At 40.3% G+C, this 23,000-nt stretch overlaps 1 protein-coding gene and 1 long non-coding RNA gene across 2 annotated transcripts in view; one reads left to right on the top strand and one right to left on the bottom strand.

The window, feature by feature from the left end:
* Positions 1-23,000, top strand: part of Sntb1 (syntrophin beta 1) — a 260,581-nt gene that overhangs the window by 33,190 nt on the left and 204,391 nt on the right. The gene's annotated exons all lie outside the window — the stretch shown is intronic.
* On the bottom strand, positions 4,645-9,876 carry LOC127667643 (uncharacterized). Its single transcript, XR_007973908.1, has 2 exons — positions 9,728-9,876; positions 4,645-4,970 (listed from the first exon to the last, which is right to left on the bottom strand). It is a non-coding gene; the product is annotated as an uncharacterized LOC127667643 (long non-coding RNA).

The raw sequence follows: 23,000 nt of genomic DNA, 5'->3' as shown, positions 1-23,000 counted from the left end.
CTTTCTATGAAATCTGCTGTCATGAATATGATGTTGTTAGAATAGAGAGAAAAAACAAAACTAGTATTTGTTACAGAAGATATATATGTCAGAGTGTGTGTGTGTGTGTGTGTGTGTGTGTGTGTGTGTGTGACAGATGGGCATGTGTCTATAGTATTTGTTGATGAGCCCTGACTAGATGGTACTAAGTGTAATATTAAGTGTGAGTACTGAGTACTGAGTCATACTTAATGATACCTTTAAAATGTTCCCTTGATGAAGCTTTGAGGGTATGGCTACTGTGGGTCAGTCACTCCTGGCCTTAGGGTACTGGCTAAGTTCTAGATACTTGTGGTGATTCATTGAAACTTCATCAGCAAATATGAGGTACTCCACAGAAGATAGTGTTAAGAACATGTTACAGCTAGGAGAGTGTCTGCTCTGGTAACTGGTAACATGGTGGTTCTGACTTTCCTGCTGCTTTTGATGGCCACTTTTCCAGACAGGAATACCTACCCTTTTCCCTAGCACTGAACATAGAACATGAAAACAATTGTCTGGCTTTTGAGTAGATAGATAACCTCATTGGTCAGAGTTGCAGTAAAGGAACCTGGGCCATAGAGATGGATTCTGTGTGACTAAGTAGTCTCCTTCCTGGCTGTCTTCTCAGTGTGACCCCTGGAAGACCTTGAAGGAAAGGAGAGGGGTACTATGTCTCTCTGCCAACCAGAATCGCCATTTTGAATTCATAGGGATGGGAGAATGTTAGAATGTTAACTTCAGAAAAGTACAAATTGCAGTAGCCAGTCTACCACAAAAATGGCACTTAGAGAAGCTTCCAAATAGCACACATTTATTAGGGCTTTTTACAGAAAAGGCTATCTATGTGTTTTATATATTTAAGGCAGAAAATAACCCTCTAAGTAACTATTATTCTGGTTTCACAGATGAAGAGGGGACTGTGCCACAGATACATCAAGTAAGTTGCCCGAGATAACACAGCCTTAGATGCCACATTTGAACCAAAGCAGGCTGGTTGCAAAACCTAACTTCTATATAACTGCGCCACTTAAACCCACTTTGTTATATTGTGGGCATTTTTAAGGTTCACGGAGGGAGCACACTAAGGAGTGGTCCTCACATGCAGGCTCTTTGGGGTGCTGAGACATGACCACAGGGTCTATGTGTGTAGACTGTAGATACACTGCCCGCAGTTATAAAGTACACTGGGTGGGAAGGGATTCTAGAAACAGTTTCAGAAATAGGAGCAGGATCTCCAGAGAATTTCTGTTCAGCTTCGATTGAACTTTAAGGTCAGGTGAATAAAAATACGAAGGGTCAGCATAACAGCAGATGCTGATAATTGCTGTTACTATGGAAACAAAGTACAACACAAAGGGCCAAAAAAACATGCTCTTAAAGAGAATGATTTAAAGAGAATACACTCAGCCCACGAGGTAATGAGCAGGCTGGAGAACCCAAATAAATCACCAGGTTCTGGAAATGGGCAGGAGGTTGGAGAGAGAGAGAGAGAGAGAGAGAGAGAGAGAGAGAGAGAGAGAGAGAGAGAGAGAGAGAGAGAGAAGCACGATGTTTCTTGCTCTCCATAAAACAGACATTTTTCTTTGTCCATTTGTTTTGATTTAGATAAATAATATTTCTATGTTTGTGAAACAGCCTTATGATGACTATTCAGATAGACAAAAAAAGGAAAACTTTAAAAATTAAAAATAGGGTACCTGATAACCATCATATGCATGTGATAAATAGGACGTTCTCTTTGACATGGAATTGTCTTGAGCTGTTAGATCTATTAAACAGTCTCTGAGCAATGGTGTTCAGAGACCAGGACAATTGAGTTGGCTATATACACTTTATTTCACTCATTCATTCCCTCATTCATTCCTTTTTCTACTTATTTATTTATGGATTGGTTTTTACATAGAGTCACCCTCTGTAATTCAAGTTCTTCTGGGACTTGTTCTGTAGCCCAGATTTACCCCATACTCACCCTACTCCTGCCTTGGCCGCACTACTTCCTGGGGTGCCCCGCCCCACCCAGCTTCTAGTTTGCTTGAGTAAATGAAACCTTGCAGACACATTTGCCTGCACATTTGCTATCTACCCTAAGAGGATTTCTTGGGTATCTGTACTAGCTAGTTTTGTGTGTCAACTTGACACAGACTGGAGTTATTACAGAGAAAGGAGCTTCAGTTGGGGAAGTGCCTCCATTGGATCCAGCTGTGGGGCATTTTCTCAATTAGTGATCCAAATGGGGAGGGCCCCTTGTGGGTGGTGCCATCCCTGGGTTGGTGGTCCTGGATTCTATAAGAAAGCAAGCTGAGCAAACCAGGGGAAGTAAGCCAGTAAGAAATGTCCCTCCATGGCCTCTACATCAATCAACTCCTATTTCCTGACCTGCTTGAGTTCCAGTCCTGACTTCCTTTGGTGATCAACAGCAATGTTTCTACAGTGTAAGGTGAATAAACCCTTTCCTTCCCAACTTGCTTCTTGGTCATGATGCTTGTGCAGGAATAGAAACTCTGACTAAGACAGTATCTTTCCACACCATAGTTGGAATCTTCCCCTTGTATGTAACAGTTGCCTGATTATCACTGCCTGGATGTCCTGTTTTAATTATCTTGATGAGTCTGTGTATATCCTAATTTAATTGACTAGACTTGTTTTGATGGACAGTTGGTAGAATCTAATCTGTTGCTATTTTAAACCAGATAATGAGAATTCTTAAAGAAGCATCATTTTTTGTCTGTGTGCAAACGCTCCCAGAAATAGAATTTGCTTTGTATCAGAGAGTGCATATTGTTAGGGCTTTGAGAACATTGGCAATCTTGTGTTCCCCATGACCTTTGTACTAGGATATACTCCACTAATGGGAGACTACAGAAACTACTCTGAATTTATTTTATGTATATCAACAATTTACATGCTAAATAAAATCACCTCATATATAATTTTAAACAGAAAGAACTTGAGATTTCATACCACCACCTCCAAACATTTTTTAAATTACCTTTTCTAAGTGGGTTAATGTGACAGCTGTATTTAGTGACTAATCATATTGATTTTTATTGCATTCACCCATGCTAAGGAGGACTTAAAGCATGCCCAAGTTTCACAATCATTGCCTCCAACAGTAACACATGTGGCTTCTTTTGGAATGCAAAGATATTTCCTGATACCTCAAAACTCAGCCGAATTCACATACTCAGCATGAAAAAGAAAAAGACTCCCTGCCAGATTCAAACTAGAAACCATGACTTGATATCTTCTCTCATGACTCGGGTGTGATTTTGCCTATAGCTCGCCTTGTTTATCATCTCAGCTGCTCAGACTACACACCCACGCCATCTTCCTGCCCAGCCATCAAACTCAGGGCTTCCGTCCTGAGCTACAGCCCAGCCCTCGCTTCTTTTCCTTAGCTATATTCTTTGCTCAGTTCCCCTTAGGTTAACTCTTGTGAATAGGATTATTTTATAGTTTAAGGAAATTAGCCTGGCATCAGTGTATTGGTGCCATTTCCATTTTTCTCTTGGCCTTGTTTACAGTTTCCTGCAGAAATAAAATAAAATTTTACAGTGTTGATGTTCATGCTCAGTGTCCCACCGTCAGATCATTAAAACAGGCCTTCTTCCTTTTGGTCTCACTGTTTGTTTACTTATGTATTTATTTATTTTGCAGTGTGACTCCGCGGAAACATTTGTTTTCTGCTTTATCTTGTGGTGGTTGCATTTTTAAGTGACCTACAAATGCCATGTCCTAAAAATAAATGATACTCTTGGTTTCTATGCCTCTGGTATATGAACAAGTATCTGCAGAACTCCCAGATCTCTACTAGGTGGTTATGAAGAGAATTATTTCTGTACCCTGCCACTGACCTACCTCCCCCAACCCCATGGTAAAAACAGAGACCAGCTATCTATATAGGAGTACCATGTCACCTTGTCCATGAAGAATAATTCGGATCCCAAGATGGAAACAACCTCCTAGCTGCCACTTTCTTGGAGACTTAGTGAACTAACCATTTCCCTGAGTGTTCCAGGAAGCTTGCAGCATCCTGACTCTGCAGACCTTCCTATGCATCTGACAATAGTTCTCATAGACACATGACTCTTAGAAATTAGGCATGTGTAGTGAAGATATGTACCAGACTCCTAACGTGTCTAAATATCAAAGGAAGCTTCGTGGTTGTCGCTTTGTTTGTGCTAGGAAACAAAAACCACTCATGTTATTCAGTGCCACAGAGAGAGACAGAGCTTCAGAGCCTAGTTCAGTTTCTTCTCTATACTCATCTGAGGACTAATGACCCTCAGTCGTCTATTCATACTGTTTTTAATATGAATAATATGTATTGAGATAACTGTTGGGCATTCTAAAAGTTTAAATATTCTATGTAGTTATTTTTATAAAGAAGTATTCAATGAATATTACCAGTCTTTATCAGTATCCTGTTGAGAGTAGATTCTTCTACCTAATGTTTTGTTTTCTTTCTATCAAGCATAAGTGCTTACCAGTACCCAACACATAGACCAGGGTTGTGGCGTATAAACAAAGAAAATCAGCAAAACATCTGTTCCCAAAGGCTATAGCTGGAGTTCTACCAAAATTGGAGAGGAGGATTAATGAAATCGTATTAGGCAATAAGGCTAAAAGCAGTATACACTGTAATCTGAACCAGGTACTAAACGGGACATATGGCATTTGGCTTTGGCCAACCGAGAGCCTGTGAATGAACAGCAGCTGGATCGGAAAATCAAGGAACGTGCCCAGTCCTGAAATCCAAACAATCCCCTTCTTTCATGCAGGTAATGAGAGGTGACGGCACAGGGATCAGGACGAATGCATAGCCTTTCATTGTCTGAGGTTCCTCTTTTCATCCATAAAGGAAGTGGGTTTCCTGCCTGGTTCCATCCTGGCGATCATTTTGACTGCTGTGCAGAACTGCCACCCGAGTGAAGTGCACTGTGCTCGACCTGCAACGGGTTGGAAACAGCGAGGCTTTTGTTAGTGAATAGAACAGTGGCGACAGGAAGGGCATCCACAGAAACGCTGAGTCCCAGGCCAGCTCTTGCTCTCAGAGTGCTCTCTTATGTGCCTCTTGAAATCCAGTTTTTAACCTATAAAATACAACCAGGGCACACAGAGTACACAAATGCTGTCCTTCGGAATCCATACTCCCAGAGGCTTCTGAACAGGAGTGCTGTTTCTGCAGTAGAAAGCTTCTGAGAAGTTGAGGGAAACAGGATGTTCTCTGAAAAGACATCAGCCTTATTCTTGGTAAAGAACCATGTCAAATCTCTTTCAATGACTTTACTTTTATTGAGAACCAGCAACCCATGAGCTAAAAGTCTATGAATTGCTAGAAGCCAGCCTCGATGTGACTTGTAATTTGAGTTACTATTTTGATAAAAAGAAACCCTTCTGTTGCAGGTCTCTGGCAGGGTCTAGAAGAGGACCTCTTCAATTAAAAATACTAATATGTTTAACTATTAGAGAAAAATGTTCAGTTTTTTTGTTCAGGTTGGGAGTGTCAGTCAAATGCTTGCTGTGCAGGTATGCAGACCTGAGTTTTATTGGCAGAGCCCACATAAAATATCAACCTTGGTAGTAGATGCCTGCAATCCCAGTACCAGGGAGATGGAAACAGGCAGAAGCCCAGGGCCCACTGGCCAACTCACATAGCCTACTTGTTAAGTTCCAGGCCAGTAAGAACTGCTCTCCTGAAAAACAAGGTAAATAAGCACCTGAGAAATGAAACTCAAGGTTGGTGTCTGGCCTTCATCAGACATATAGTCATAGATAGATAGATAGATATAGATACATACATACATACATAGATGAGATAGATATATAGATGGATGCATGGATGGATAGTTATATAGATAGATGATATACATACATACATACACACATACATACATACTTATATAGATGGATGGATGGATGGATAGATGATGGATGGACATAGACAGATACATAGATAGATAAATAGATAGATACATACATACATACATACATACATAGAAGCCTGTACCCCTCACACAGTTGTATACATGAAGAAAGTGTTCTAAGGTTTTTCTAATTGTGTGTCATCATAAATGATTAAAAATGCAAGGGCCATGGCTAATTATGCCTCCAGGCCCCAACTTCCCTCTGTAGACCAGGAATTGTAGTCATCTTAGATGAATTATAGCTTCCTGTTTGCTACTGTAGGGACAGAAATGGAATTCTGGTGCTGTTTGAATACAGTGGGGACAATTGTAATAGTGTTGAGCCAGCTCAGAGTTTAAGGACAGAAGTCAGTTAGCTGTCGGTTATGCACCACTTCTAATGCACCACATGTTTTTTTTTTACCTTTTTGCCTCTTGAATTGAGCTGTGTTTACTGCTTGTGAAAGCTGTAGGCATGAGAAGCTGAGGATTTTTTCCACATGTCCTTGATTTTGTCTTATCTATTGCCTTGGATTCCCTGAGAGACTATTTCATAAATAAGAACTGAGCCTTGAAATTCTTTTCAGCTCTAATCTGCTACTAACTGGGACTCTAGTGCAATGGTACTATGGTGAAGGAATAGGGGTTGATCATGAGCACAACAAAATCCTATTTCTACGTCCCATTTCTGGTGAGTCAGCCTTATTACAGATTCAAGGGCTTTTTTTGATGTCTAGTTTATAGTCTTCGCTCATTTTTCTGTTTAGTTAATTAACTTTTATGGTTGTTTTATGATTTAAGGAAATTACCTTCCTATTCAGTCAAATGTATTCCTTGGACCATCCGTTTCTTTTGTTGTCAGGACAAAATGTCTGACAAAAGCAATGTAGGAAAGAAAGGAATTATCTGGCTCACAGTTGGAAGGCCCAAACCAGCATGGCAAGGTTGGGGAGATTCATGGCGGCAAGACTCTGACCATATTGCAGGGCAGTCAAGAAGCCAAGAGAAATGAATTCTCTTACCCAGCTCAAGTTCTCTCTTGAATCTAGAGGGTGGGTCTTCTTAACGCAGTCTAGAAACCCAACTTGTGTATGTGTATGCTCTGAGGTTCATTACTGTGGTGACTAATTCTAAATCTTACCAAGCTGACAATCAAGAATAACCACCATTTTCCCATGTGAGAAAATTTTTTAAATTTTCCATTAAAATTCATATGCAAAATGTAAATATTAATACAATCAGCTTATAAACCTGTCCAGTATGTGCCAATATATTCTTCACCCTAGTTGATATAAGAAGTGTAGTGAGGCTAAGCTTGTAGTTTCCTTCTGAATGCAGTTTAGTTCTTATAAATCTCAGTTGAGTAAGCTATGATAAAATTGTTTCCATTGAGGGCAATCTGGGTTAAGAACAGAAAATGTGAGTACCGTTAACAATAGTGACCTTCCCTTTCTAACTGCTGCAAGCTTGGGAAGAGTCTTGTTGAATGTAAGGAGATATGTCACTCTCCCTGGAAGTTGGCTTTGTGGGCGCCAGAGGAATTTCTTGCATTCCACCCACACCCATGAGATATAACTGTTCTGATCCATGGTTTAGTGCTAATTTATTTCTCTGATGAATCTAGCAGCTGTTAGTGTTCATTTTTCAGTTTCTATCTTGAAAAGATAAGAGTGCTGATCGGTAAGTTCTTTACACAGGGACCCAAAAGTGAGAGTCCATGGCCTCTTTCGCGTGGCTTGTGAGAAAGGAATGACTTTTTGCCTTATTAAATTGTTGAAAAATAATAATTTGGTGACATAGAATTACACCCAAATTCAAATGTCAACATCCACATGTAAAATTCATATTCACTCACTTCTAGAATATATGTAGAAATTGCTTACAATAAATGTCCAGCAAACCCTAAAATATTTACCATTTGACTCTACACTGAAAATTTGTCAATCAACCTCCAGTTTAGTACACTCTAGACACAGGTTTAGGTTAAAAACCCTTGTCGGCATGCTAGCATCAATGTCATTGAGCACTATGTTGAACAGAGTCTTCATTTTAGAGATGAGTGGAGACACACAATTCCCTCCAGTAGTTTCCAGGCTTGTGAAGCATACCGAAGGGTCGATCCAATAAGCATTTACAGAAGTGGTTCAGAGTGAAAGATGTCCAAGTTACTATTGGACAATAGTCATTGCAACTCAGCCTGTTCATAGAAAAATAAGTATTTGGTGGTAGGCCAATTGATGGCTCTTCTGGGGAGTGACATGGGGGAGGGATAGCAGAATGCTTTCTGACTAAGCTGCAATCTTTCCGTCCCTTATCAGCATCCAGGGACCACTGTGTATGCCTCAGGATTCTAATGTCACATTGAAACATGCAGGTTTCATGAACTGTGAGGTTCAATGCTTATGTTAATCAACAACTATTCTTGTTTGGGTTGGAAGGAGGTTCATTTACCTCAAAATTTTTGGAAGGTACCTAATGCTGGGAATTAATTTCAGTGAAGTGCATCTGCAAGATTTGTAACTTGGTAAAAATGCTTGCACATTTCTGAGTTGCTTGTTTCCTCTGTTGATGCTGTTTACTCTCTGAACTCGGATGCCTGCTTTGAATATAATATAATAAATATAATATAATTAATATAATATAATGAAGAAGCTAAACCATAAACTGCTTAGTTCATGTGAGCCTTGTAGACATATCTATTAGAAAAGTAAAAGTTTTAGAGATCTTAGCTATGACCTCCATGCACATAACTGGAAGATGTCAAAAATTCTTCCTTACCTAGACCTGATACTAAGAAGGGTCTGTGATGGGATTTTTATGGTAGAGTCCTACAAGCAGATATGTGATATAGATTTTCTTAGCTATTAAAGAAGACTTTCCTAAACTGAGACTAGTTCAGTAATAGAGCACTTGCCTGGCTTTTTGATGTCATGGGTTCAACCCTTCGTATTGAAGAAGAAAAAGAAAATAATTTCTTAAATACATAACATCTTTGTAAAAAGTCAAGCAACCTTGTTGGGGCTCCTTTGGGATACAGTATGAAATTTAGCTTTGTTCATAATAGAGTTGTGGCTCTGAGTCTTTTTTGGCAATGTCCCCCGAACTGCAAGCTCTATTGTATACTAATTACACGATGGTTTAGCTTGGGGAAAAGGTAAGTCTTCTTGCTGCCTTTGTATTTTCTTAATGAGAGAGGTTGTGAAATCTACCCAGGAGGTCTTCTAAGTGAGCTATCAACAGATCACATTATATGTTAATAGAGTTGGGAAAATACTGAAGCCAATGGCCCGTGGGGAGGAAACTGAGGCACAAGCAAAGAGCAGCAGTGTCCTCCTGTGGCTTGTGTGCTTTCTTAGAATTTAGGCTTTACCAGGACCTCCCAGACAAATCTGAAGGTCATTTCAATAAAATCTCATGGTATTAGTATCATCTAGCCCTTTCCTCAATAGATCTTTCCTGGTGAAAACCTCACTTCTTCACTTTGATCCACATGCATTGGGATTTGCTAATGCTACTGTATCACACCAGGATCCTACAACTGCAAGGGACAGAATTCAACTCAAACTTGTCTAAGCAAAACAGCAATGTTTATTGACTCTCTTAAGACAAATTGAGAAGAATTAGCTCCAGGGACCAATATGAACAGTATTGAATGTTGTAAATCAATCTCTCCATTTCTCTCTCTCTCTCTCCTTCATTTCTTTTCCCGTTCCCATCTCTGCATGTCTCTGTATTTTTGCCTCTTATCTTTCAATCATTCTTTCAGACAGACCTGTCCACTTACTGGAAAGCACACCTACCAAATGGCTTCTCAGGTCCAGGTGTCACTGCTGCACAGTCAAAATTGTTTGGAGTTTGCCCTTTGGTTTCCATCTTCCCCTGTTAGAGGGTAGGGTGAAATCAGAATAGTTTCACTTTCATCTGTTTTGTCATAGTCTCCATGGCTAGAAAGGAAGGACAACCCCACAAGAATGCTGATGTTAAAGTAGAGAGACCAATTTTGAAAGAACATAGGCCAGGGGATTTAATGATAACAGTTAGGAACACTATAGTGATCAAGATTGGGGTCACAAATTCAAATTTAAGTTCTTATACTTCTGGTTTTGCACAAAGCAAATCCATTCTCTTTCAGATATTTAAGTAGAGCTGCGTGTCTGATTCTCGATCTTATAGTTGGTTTCCATAATCACCTTCCCCAGGTAACCTGTCTCCTACTTACCTTTACTCTGGCTTTTGCTTCTAGTTAAGACTCTCTTAAATTTCTGGATTCTCCTCGTCTCTACTCTCCTTGACCCAGGCTACCCAGTCTTAATTCTGCTCCAACCCAGGATATGGCCTTAGCCCTAGCTTAGCTATCCTACAAGCTGCAGAGCAGTTCCTGCTATCCCCCATGTAGTAGCATAGTTCTGTAACTACAAAATAGGCTTGGGAGCCCCAGAGATGTGTTTTTTCACACTGCTCAAAGTATCACCTTGAGAAACTGACTGAGCCTTTGCCCTTTGTTCAAAGGACTGGGGATGAGTTAAGCCCTATGCCTAGCCCAAGGCCTGCACATAATAAACATATAATAAACAATAACTAGAACGCTGATATCTTTTCTCTCTCTGTTATCACACAGCAAAGGGGTCTGTGGCTATAGACATCTTAGTACATCCTGTTGCCCACAAAAAAAAAAAAAAAAACAGACCAGGTTCCTCCTGTGCTGAGAAAAACAGTCTCAGAGGTAGCTCGACTACTACAGCAGAAGCAACTGGGCCTTTGAGCTTCAATTTCTTTTCCCAGCAAGTCTTAGAGTTCAGTCAGGCCTATTAGGCCGCTAAAAATGTTGCAGTTGCTTTTTGCTTGTTTTCCACCTCAGAGTTTAAGACAATTGTCTTGGGGGGAATAAAAACTCCATTATCCCAAGCCAGGGAATTGGATAGAATGTGAATTCCATCCAGATCAGCTATTAAAGGCCCTAAAGGTGGAAATGATTCTACCCTGGGGCTTCGCAGGGGGTGAGCTCAACTCTTTCAATTGCCTGAAGACAGGTAGTTTTCATGTTATTACTCAGGCTAAATGTCTTGGCATTTGGGGCTCTCTCTGCATATGTTAGCTGTAGCTGCTTTTTCAGTATTAACTCCCCTTCTCTTCTGTTCCCCTTTGAAGCACCCAGTCTAATCTGTTGACTATTCCCCAGGGCCACTGTGAAGATGGGCTCTTTTGAACATCTGGCCTCAATGAATGCCTGTACTTCTTTTACTGTCTCAGACTCTACCTCCTATTCACACTTCTCCATCCATCACAGGGAATGTCTGGTGGAGGCACTGAAGATGAAGAGGTAAAGAAGACCAAGAACCAGGCCTTATGCAAACCACACACAGGGTGACAAAACAGATAGCATAGACATCAATGTGGTAATATGGTTTTAAAGCAAAAGCAACAGATCTGATAGTAGCAGCAGGCGAGGCTCTACTACCTATCCCAATATACCAACTATGGAAAACTGCAGTGATAGAAAGTAGGAAATCAATGTGGCACACTAGGAAGAAAGATGGAGGTCCAATGTAACCCCAGATCCATCTTCAAGACACTGGTATGAACTGTGGAGTTAAATAGAGGAAAATTGGAACAAGGACTATGCATAGTTACATCTGAGCCAAAGTATAGTCTCACTTTCTGGTCTTATAGGTGGGTAGAAGTTCTTATTGCTTGAGGGGACTGACACTTCATTCCCATAAGCCAATTGCCCCTGTTTGCCTGGTGATCTTATCATGGGGTGATCTGGGAAGCTGTTCTTCTGATTCTGGAATCCAGTAGGACCCCTGGGTCTTTCTACAGACCTTTAGGTACTGGGAAAGAACATTGTAATGGCTGATTGTGAAAGATCTCAGTCTTTGACCTTGAAGGAGTATGGATATAGATTATATATCATGGTTTGGAGATAGACACTCCTTGAATGACTCATATGCCCATATGCAGAGCCAAGCACGTGACTGTGCCAAAGCAAAGAAGGCTTACAAAATGAAGGCAGAGATTCCAGGTTTTTCTCCTGCATTTAGTTTCCTTGTAGTCCCAATTGAAGGGTTAATGCTTTTAGCAAAAATGGTGTCTCAGTATTTGTCATAATACTAGACTACCAGGTGTGTTAAGCACCAGATTAGGAATTCAAGCAAAGCAAGGAAGTAGGTTAAAGCAGGTTGCCAATAGGAAGAAAGGGTAGCCCTTGACTATATGGTGCAAGTTCATTGTTAATTACAGAAACTTCTTAGTTTGTAGGATGAGGAAAGGGAGGGTCATCTTGTCCAGAATAACCCTAATGGAGTCAACCATTTCAGGTTGTTATCTGGTGAAAGATAACAGTCCTCAGAGGTGAGGCAGCATTGTCCTTAGGAGCAGCAGATTAAGAGCTGGATGGACTTGGGTTTGCACGACAGTGCTATAATTTACTAGCTATGTGACCTTTTAGAAATATTTACCATTTCAGTGATTTTTATATTTCTCACCTGTAAAGTGGCTGTTAAATTGAAACACCCCCCAGGGTCGTTGTGAGGGTTAAGTGAAATTATAGCTATAAAGGTATTACAGCAGAACCTGGGGTAAATGCTCAACATGGCTGCCCTTGCTTTTCCGGCTACCCTGAGTTGTCAAGGACTGTAAGTGAGACAATGAATCTGGCATTCTGGCTGCTATCATCCTTCCCACCTTTGCCATTATTCTTTGTATTTTATTCTTATCTAGTGACTGAAGGCTTTCAACACAGAAAGTTCACCCTCTTGTGGGTAAGTAGGTTTCTCTTTTTGATTACCTGTTTCACTGAGAATACCCTGCTTTTTATGACCATAACTTCTAGAACCTAGTGTGTAGAGCTTGGTGGGTACAGATTACACTCTCTGCCTAAGCACACTCTGGCTCACAACCCTCCTCCTCTGAACTCTCCAAGTCATTTCTGTTAAAATTACACTTAACACTCAACATTTACTATTCTGCTAATGAGTGTCCTATGATGTTACTATGGAATTGAAACCACACCCAGAACATAATGCTCTAGGTCAGGGACATTCTAACACTATCTTATCTTTCTTTCCAAATCACCCTTTGGGAGGATGGTTCTCTGTCTCTGTCTGTCACTGTCTCTGTCTCTATTGGCCTTTCTTTATGTCTGTCTGTCTGTCTGTCTGTCTGTCTTCATCTCTGTGTGTGTTTCTGTCCTATCTCTTTCTTTGGATCTCCCTGCCTATCACAGAACAGGATAAAAATCATTCAGTATGACTTCATTGAGTCCACTCAAGGCCACTGACCAGACTCAGCAGCTGGGAACCAGACTCGATGCTCAGACCTAAACATTGCTTGTGTTTTGCAAGGGCATCTGTTTTTAGGTCAGCTTCCTCCATGTGCAAGACAAAATTGTGTCCAAAAAAAAAAAAAGTGTCCTTTTTTTTCCCTCTTCAGCTCCTGCTGACTCATAATGTTGCTTATCATATTTTCCCTTCATTTGCAATTCCACAATCCACAATGTATTAAATAATACAATTTTTGGCCTAATATTAGGAAAGGAAAGAAATAGTTGATATCCTATCCCTGCCATCTATAGCCTATTCTTGTGGCTTTGCCTGGTCACGGATAATAAACTGAATAACATTCAAGCTTGTTTCCTTCAACTGTTCTTCAAATAACCAGAGCAAGCCTCACACCCTCTGAACTGCTTTGCTTCGTGCACGCATAGACATCTATCTACGTGTCATAGGCATAAGGCCATTTAGTCTCGCAGTCACTTTATAATTCTGGAGCAATCATTATTCAGAGATAAGAAAAATAAGAGTCAACAAGATTGAGAACCTCTGCCTCAGACTGTCTTTGGCTGATCCTCTCTGCAAGTCCATAAGACCTATATCCTTTGACCATGTATTCATTTACAGTATCAAACATGGAGTAAATCACTGTTAGCAGGTTAGATGGAAAAGACTTTCTGGAAATTCTTTCAGATATGTCGATACTCATTTTCGTTTTATACACTCCTGCTTCAAGTAAGCTTTATGCTCCCAAGTATAGGCCCTTGGAATAAATTGCTGCAAATATGGTTCCTTTTACAAGATCACTTGTAGATTTCCCTTAATCCAACATATTTCCCCTGGGGGTTGAAATTTTGGTTTTGTTTATAAAAACTAATAGTATACCCCAGTTTTCCAGGTACATTGATTTGCTTTCGTATAAAGTAAGATTTATGGGTTGTCATGGCTTAAAGTGTTGGGTGATGACTCATTCCAAGGCTGAAGTTTCTCACACGTAGCAGCTCTGGCTTTGGTTTGCTATCTTTCCATATCCCCCCCCCCCCCCCGACCCAACCTGACACTCCACCTCTATCTGCTGCTGCTCTGCTCACTTATATGGGTGTGTACAGCTGGTTACAAGGTGCCTCACACTCCCAGACTGAGGCTCACTTTCTGCCTTCAAGGAACTTCCTATTTAGTTGTACGACAGAGTTGGGCACACTGGATTGTGAGATGATAACTGATGGAGGTTGTGCTCAAGAGAAGGGTGGGGCTTAAAGTGGAAATGGGGTCAATCAGTAGGAGAGAGGATGGGAATGGATGGGAACTAAAACAGTGGGAAGCTGCTCAATTCTACCCTACTGTGTGCCAAGCTGTCCTAAAGGCATGTGCCTTTGACAAACTGAGCCTATGATGAAGCCAATGTACAGTGTGGCCTCTTCCTCTTTAGATGTATATAAGATGTGTTTCTTCTAGGACTTCTCAGCCTGAGATCAGGACCCCTTTGGGATTCAAGTGACCATTTTACAGTCATCTGAGATAACTGGAAATCAAGGACACTTGCAATTTAAATTCATAGCTGTAGCAAAATTAGAGTTATGAAATAGTAACAAAATAATTGTATGGTTGGGAGGGGGTCACCACAACAAGAGGAACTGTATTAAAGGATCGAAGCATTAAGAAGGCTGAGGACCACTGCTCTAGGTTCTACAGGAACCTTTGAGTCTCATATGATCACCAACTGCCCGAGATTGTTGTGAGTGCAGGGATCAGATACACCCATGTGTGATCAGACTTAGTGACTCTAAAAATGAGTTTTGAAAAGGACACATTATTTTATTTCTTTTACTATGCCAAGGACAACTTATAATGCTGGCCAGAGTACTTTTCAATTTACAGAAGAGGAAATTAATACCTTTAAAATTATATATATGTAATATGTAGAAAAATATATAAATTATATATGCATGTAAGCATGTATAAATATACACATGTATGTATATACGCGTGTGTATGTATGTATGTATGTATATATGTTTATATTAATGAACTAACGCCAATGATTCTGGAAGCTTTAACCTAGCCAAGGTGCTTGACCCAATATCAAATTGGCTTTCTCATTACCATTAGGTCTAATGAACCACTTAAACCTGTCCCCCTTCATTTAGGCTTTCATTCTGCTAATTATCTCTTCCAATTTGATTGTCTTCCCTTCTTACTATGTATGCTTTTTTTAATGAGATAAATTAGTGTGTAAGGGAGGTTCATGGACTAGGGGTGGGGAGAGGTATGAGGAGCTAATGGTTGGTGGCAGGCTACAATACCAAGACTGCCTACAGAATTCAAAATTCATTGAGCTATGTGAGAAGTTGCACCATTATAGCTGGCTTGAGCTATAACAAGGTAAGCCAAAGAGAATGGTTTAGAAAAGCTGCCCACTATAATGTCTAGCATTTGTTGGGTACCCATTGCATGCAGGAAGTGTACCCAGCTGTTCTGTTCTGTAAGTTTTTTCTCCTGGTCCTCATACTAGTATTATTTCCATTTTATGAAAATGGAAGCTGTAGAAATTAAATAGGTGGTTCCTAGTTATATAACTGGCATCTGAGGGTGCTGCTTGCTGGGAAATTGGTTTTATTTTCTCTTTTTTATATAATAGTTCATTGGAAAGAAGCCTTGAATCCCAAGACAAACTGGTAAAGGTAAAGATAAATTGGGGCCAGCTGTAAGACCAGATGTTTTCTCCCCATGCCAATGCCAAAGTTGTCACCAAGGCAGGTGCAGGCATGATCATTGAGACAGGCTTCTTGCATATAAGTCATAGCTTGGAAAATTTCAAGTCACAAGGATATCAGAATTTGCTGCAAGAAAAAGAAGTGGAAATAGGTTCAGAGAAAAATGACTACAAGAAGCTTCATAAAAGCTACCCGTCTGAAATGACCCCTCTACCCAGTTGTCATTCATAACTTGGTAACACCTTTGCATAGTTTCCTAGATTCTGTCTTAATGTGGACAACACGGCCTAGATGATTTCATTAAACTTCAAAGGCTGTGGGGTTTTTCCACACTACCCACCCTCCCCCACCCCCTTCCGTGCACAAGCACATACACGAGTATTTCCTCCTTAGTGTAACTGAACTCCCTCACTTGGCCTTTTGCTGACATATGAAACCTCCCTGCATTATCTCGTCTCATCAAAACATCTCCATTTTATACTATGAGTCCGTCCTAGCCAATTTGTTCTCTAGGCAATAATAGGTGGGTAATTCAATGACATCTAGGAAGCACAGATAAGATTTCTCTCCTTGGAAACCTGCTGTCATATTTAAGCTGTGTGCTGATTCTGTGAGGTTTCAGCACCTGAGGTGTAGTATATTGGAGCAGAGGCTCCAGGAAAAAGGGTTCATTTGTATTCGCTGGGAACCCTTCCCATACTTAAATGAGAATTCCCTTTGCTCGTGCATAAACCTGGTTCCACTGGAAGATGGAAGCCTGCCTTTCCTTTTCCACCTGACATTTCATGACAGATGGAAACACCCCTTCCTCTTCTTTCTCCTCCTTATCTTTTCACATCTTTCCCTGAATGAAGGAGCCTCTCTGACCCTTCCTTAGTCAATTCCATTTAAACAGAAAGCCAGATACACCCCAGTGTATTCAATTATTTTGTAATCAATTTCCTTTCTACAGCATCTTCCTTCAGAAAGTCAGAGAACATTTTACAAATTGTGCTGGCACCATCTTTACAAGGCAGAGCAGAGGCCTGCTTCTGAGAACAAGAATTGAGAAGTGAATACGAAACGCCAAATTCCATTTTGATGAATGGGTGATAAGTTTTGAATGTGTTATCTGAGTTACTCAACACCTAGAAAACCCAGCGTGACAGGTAAATCACTACTGAAGGAATTTCAAGCGAGCCAGGTGCTGTGATCCAGTGAAGAACCCACTGAGTTTTTTTTTTTTAACATTATACACATAATGATTGAATGATTACTTAGATGAACCCATGGATTCAGAATATCTATTGTGTTTGTGCAGGGTAACAGACACTGGGCTTGGTCCTGTGAACATGAAGGTTTTAGGGTTTAGCTGTAAAATACAATGAAGTGGAGAACAGACCACAATGTTTGCTTTCAGGAATAGTCATAAAGCCATGAGACAACAGGCATAGTAAAGGACTCTGTGACATGGGACAGGTATAAACAGGAAGGCACAACCTAACATATTTGTGGTAGCTTCCTCAGAGGTGCCGTTGTTTGATTTGTTTTGTTTGTTTGTTTGTTTCATTTTGATTTTTACTAATGTTTTCTGAGGGGTTGGAGAGGGACGGCTCACAACCACCTATAACGTCACTCCAGGGTATCCAGCATTTGCTTCTGACCTCCCCATAGCACCAGCACACCCCACCCACATAAACACTTAAAAAATTCTTTCTAAAGATATTGCTTAGAGGTCATGTTTTAGAAGCATATATGTACATATATATGTTTGCATGTACACACATACTACACATGCACATGTTAGACTGTTTTAAACTTTTTGAATAAGTCAGTCTGTTGTCTCTTGGAACACAGAACTCAGGCTGAGTAGAGGTGGTATTTTTCAGCCTGCAGCCCGTCACACCTCCCATCATGCTTTTTTGAGACACATTTACTTGCTCCCAAGCTCTTTTGAATCCACCTCCCTGACTCGTAGTGCGTCAGTTTGAGAATGCTATGGAAGCGTACAAGAGTACATAAATGGGGGAAGTGAAGGAAGGTTATGAGAGGTGTCAGAAAGGAAATGATCCCTGAGTGTTGGTAAAGGTTGCGGTGTAAATGAGGGGGGATGGAAAGTGATGGATGGACATACCATACAAAGGGACTGGAAAGGAAGGTCAGCAGGTATGTGCGGCGTGGTAAGAGCTGAGTGTACTTTTATTGAAGCACTGGAGAAGCATCAGGAGAGATAAGAAAAGCCACACCATCGCTTTTATAGCATTTGCAGCCTCTTTACCTTTGTAACTCTCTTTCCCCAAATGCATTGATACAGTGAATTAAAAATGTGAAGATGATAGAAAACAAGGTCACTTAGTTACAGGGCTTAGAATGCCTGGCCATCCTTGATTATTCTATTTATAGCAAGTGATTCTGGCTCATCTTCTAGGTATCCCTTGTTTTCCATGTCTCCCCCAACCAACCCTTCTGTTCCACCCATCTATGCCTTTCTCACAGTTGCATATGTGTTTCTTCTTACATGTTATCACCCACCTTGGTCTTCATTTCCCTAAGGCAAACACTTTCTTACCCATCTGGTCTCCAACTCATGATCCATAGGCTTGACCTAGCCCCATTTTGCGTTTCTGAGACAACGCAAGGCTTCCTCACACAGATCTCCTCCACGATGACTTTAACAGGTTAATTCCTTGTGGGACCATCACTCACTTTCAGGCTCATTTGACTGTGGACTCCAATCAAGTTATGATGTACTTGTGTCTGACTTACCACTGCATGACTCAACATTCCAGGAAGCAGAGGCAGGAGGATTGCCATGAGTTCATGGGCAGACTGCTATTCATAGTAAGTTGAAAGCCACCATAGCTTCATAGTAATATCCTGTCTCAAAAAGAAGTAGTACATTACAATATTGTACGTATTTTCCGTCTTAGTAGATGATTTTCACACTGGTAATATAGATAAAATAGTAATAATTTTGCCATGTTCTACTGAAAAGTGAGAACAAAGGGACCATGGGAACAATGGGATGTTATATATTCATTTATTTAAGTGAGCCCCGTGATATAATAGGGTTTGTTTTAGGAGCTAATCTCTGTTTATTATGAAACATATGCTGATGAATGAATAAAGTCTATAATGGATGGTCAGCAAAGAGGAAAGGGAGGGAGGAAAAAGTGAAAGAAGAGAGGGAGAAAGAGAGGAAGGAAGAGTTATTAGACTTAAAAATGGAATTATCTGTCCCTGGTAGGGATGATTGGCCTTGCTACCTTACCCAGGATTTCTTAGTACTTCTTAACAGTTAAAATAATCTATTTAAGTTGAATACTTTATTCATAAATCCTGTTGACTAGAGGTTTATAAAGTAAAAACATAAAAACTTTGGGAGAACCATGTGATTGCTTTGACTCAAATACGCGGGCAGTCTCTTTCCCCAAAGACAACAGAATACAAATGTATGAGGATCTGGGTCCAAATATATGAGGTCAGGTCACAGAGGCAGAGAGCAGCATAGAGCCAGAAAGCAGCTGCTGAGCCACACCCAGCCATACCATTCAACTAGAAAGCCCTGACAGGAACTCGACTCTAACAGCCTCTGATGCTGTTTCAGTTTTCTTCTTTGCAAATTTCTATCAACACTTATACACAAGACTTTCATAACAACCGAAAAATTCAACAGGCAACCACAAGACAAACCTCTTCCCTGCACACAGGCAACCACAGGATATGGTCAGCAAAGTAGAATAAACTTCAGTAGGTAGGTATAGAGAAGAACTGCAGTCGTATGTGTTAAGTATATTGAACCAATGCTGAGACATGGAAAAATCAATATATTTAAGTAGATTCCTTCAGAATGAGAAAACTTTTTAGTAGGTCAACTGCTAGCATCCAATGAAAGGGACAATTTAACACACAGCCTTGGTCACAACTGGGGTGGAAACAAACAGAAGAAAGACTATTTTCCTTTCTATTTCCTGCTCATGTTTTCCCAAGAGTTAATTCTAAAAGATGGGGAAAAACAGATTGTTGAAAGAAATAGCTAGAAATAGGGTAAAGCTAAGACTTCCTAATTTATTGCTGGAATACACCATTCTAATTTTTTTTCGAAGACCTGACACTGATTCAGTTTTTGAAAAGGCTGGCAAATTAAGGCAACTATTATAATAAATGTTAAAAACAATAATTGTATTTATGGCATGTGGCTTGCATTTGTATTGTATTTTATATTTATATTTATTTTATATATATTTACATTTATATTATCGCTGGCCTGTATAGTTTTTATACTGAGCACCAGGTACCACACTACTTGATAGAGACATTATTACTAACAGCCTCAAAAGCCACATTAATGCTGTTAGCATGCTAGTGCATATAGAATAGTAAATATGAGCTTTAACAGGTCCACTTTATCCAGATCCTACAGCCGAGAAGGACCATGGCCGGGCATACAGATGCTGGAGTATGTCTGCCTCTCATCTTTCCATCCAACCATGTCTAATGAAACCATAGCACTGCACCACACGGTGACAAAAGTGTGTCATGTGTGCCAAATGGTGTTTCAGTACCATTCTTGTGTGCTAGCCACAGAAATATTAACCACTTTGCTCCCAGAAGGAATTTCTATGCTTTTATTTTTCTCTGGAATTCTCTGCCCTGAGATGGAGGGCAAATCGAAGATCTAATGTGTTTCATTTTCCAGAGGCCACTCCAAACATGATTCAGTGGGGCCACAGAACTCCTGAATCCTGAGGCTGGCTTTCCCAGACAGCTAATCACCTCACCATCTGGTCTCCACCATTACTGCATGTGCCAGATGCCTTAGCAAACAGAACCTTCATGCTCAGTTTCCAGACCACAGTTCCTAGACCGCAGAAGGATGATAGCCACATTTTTTTTTCTTGGTATTCCATAATTTCTATTTATGTGACAAGATATATTTTTAGAGTAGGTTTAAAAAAGATGTGGAGGGAAAGCCCACCCTGAAGAACTTCCTGGTCTAATACAGAGGATGCAGAACGGACAGGATGTTGGTTGTTGCTACAACATATTTTGTTCAGTAGTGGGCTGTAATTTATCTGATGGGATGTCTGATTGCATGAGGAAAGGGGAGCAAATGGTTCTGGCTATTTATGAATCCCACGGATTTTCTTTAATAGGCACCACACACTTCCAATGTTGATAAGCATATCTATTGAAGAGTTTACAAAACACGAGATGCTTAGTAATGGATCAACTTATTTACTGTGGAAAAAGACTAACAAATGAAAGAAAAATAATCATTTCATATTCCTCCACTCAGAGACAACCATGTTTAAAACTGAGTACATTGCTCTGAATTGTTTAATTTGTAAGTAAATATATGTGTGTAGGTATATGCATATATGTGCACAGGTATATGTACGTATGCATGTATACATATAACTTCTGGATTTTTAACAAAACCTAAGATATAACTTTAAGTACTACATGTTCAAAAGACTAGGTTTTCATTTGAATATATACCATGGGCATCTTTCTCTGAGAAAAAACAGCAAACAAAACAAAACTCACTGCTTCAAAAAAATACTGGGCTCTATAAATTGCTGCTTAGATTTTTTTCTACTAACAGACTATTCATAATGACATCTTAGTAACTCAAGATTTGTTCAATAGCTCTCATTACCATAGAATAAATGAGTAAAAGAGTGCTTTAATGGACTGCAAGCCCTGTACATATTCAAAGAGATTTAACTCTACCCTAGGGAAAGTGGCTTCAGTGGACAGACTAAATATAGGAAACACCATTTCTCTAATATTTACTAATATTGAGTATTTATCACACTCAGTAATAAAAAAGAAACCATTATTTTAAAAGCTGGCTCTATAATTTATCTTAATATGGTAGTAACTGGCACTATTAGACTTACAGAAAAAAATTATCTTTTCTTTAGGAAAACACCTGCTTGGCTTCTTTTGTAGTTGTGTAAGATTTTAGCGGGGGGTGGGGGGGGGTGGGGGTGGTGATTTCCTTCTGTAAGGAGCATGCGAGTAAAAACTGAATTTGTGGGTTCTAAGATCTATGTAATAACTGTAATACTTTGCAGCAGCAGGAACCAGCTATAGCTAATAGACATGTCTGCATTGCAATAAAAATATCTTGAAACCCACGGAATTTGACTGATGAGCTATGGTTTGCCAGACCCTGAGATAGACCTCTGGACACAGTCTTTACAGATTATCTTGAGAAAAGACAAGGCAATGGTACCCCACCTAATGGCATAACTTAGAACAGTATTTTGAGGAAGTACAAAATATGGGGTGAGTGGAAGGTGAAAGATGTGGGAGTGAGACATGTCCAGTATTGTAACCCTGTGTGGGGTTTAAGGATAGCCTGAAATTCCCTGTAGCGTGGGTGACTAAGGAATTGCATCACATCTGAAACTACTTTTAACTTGTTTCCTGTTGTGCTCTAAACAGGAGTTCTTCTGCATCTAAGTTTCTTAAACAAAGCTCCCTAGGTAGCCTGCTCTTCAGGGGGTGAGGGAAAAGAAGTGGAGGAAGTATAAAGACAAGCCTGTCCACTGGCTGGGGAGGTAGAGTTCAGATGGTAGAGTTCTTGCCTTACATACATGAAACTCTTGAGTTCTGTCTCTATCATTTCATAAAGCTGTGTGTGTCGATGACCTGGACCTATAATACCAGTGCATAGGACATAGGTGCAAGAAGACCACAAGTTCAGGATCATGTTTAGCTACATGACATGTTGATGACAGGGAAAGTCCCACCAGAGAAGGTCCCTTGTTGACCTTAAGAAGAGGTGAGTGACCTGAGACAGAAGTCCCAGGAAAATGCTGGCATTTTTTTGTTTGTTTGTTTGTTTGTTTGTCTTATGGCTGTGTGAGGCAACCTGATAGGAAATAGATGTGTCTCTGTATGAAACTCATGTGAGACAAAGGATTCTAATCAGGATGGTAAAGGACCCAACATAGTGGCAAACCATGGGTACCAGAGGCACGGAGGCCAATTTTATAGGGAGAAATGTCTGTCACCAATAATCACTGAAGCCACGGAAGGAGGGGCCTCTTCCACCGCCTATAGTCCTGCACAGCCAGAGCCTCAGAGGATGTCTA

This window comes from Apodemus sylvaticus, chromosome 17 (genome assembly GCF_947179515.1).
Source record: "Apodemus sylvaticus chromosome 17, mApoSyl1.1, whole genome shotgun sequence".
NCBI lineage: Eukaryota > Metazoa > Chordata > Mammalia > Rodentia > Muridae > Apodemus > Apodemus sylvaticus.
This window is presented reverse-complemented; position numbering and strand designations above follow the sequence as displayed.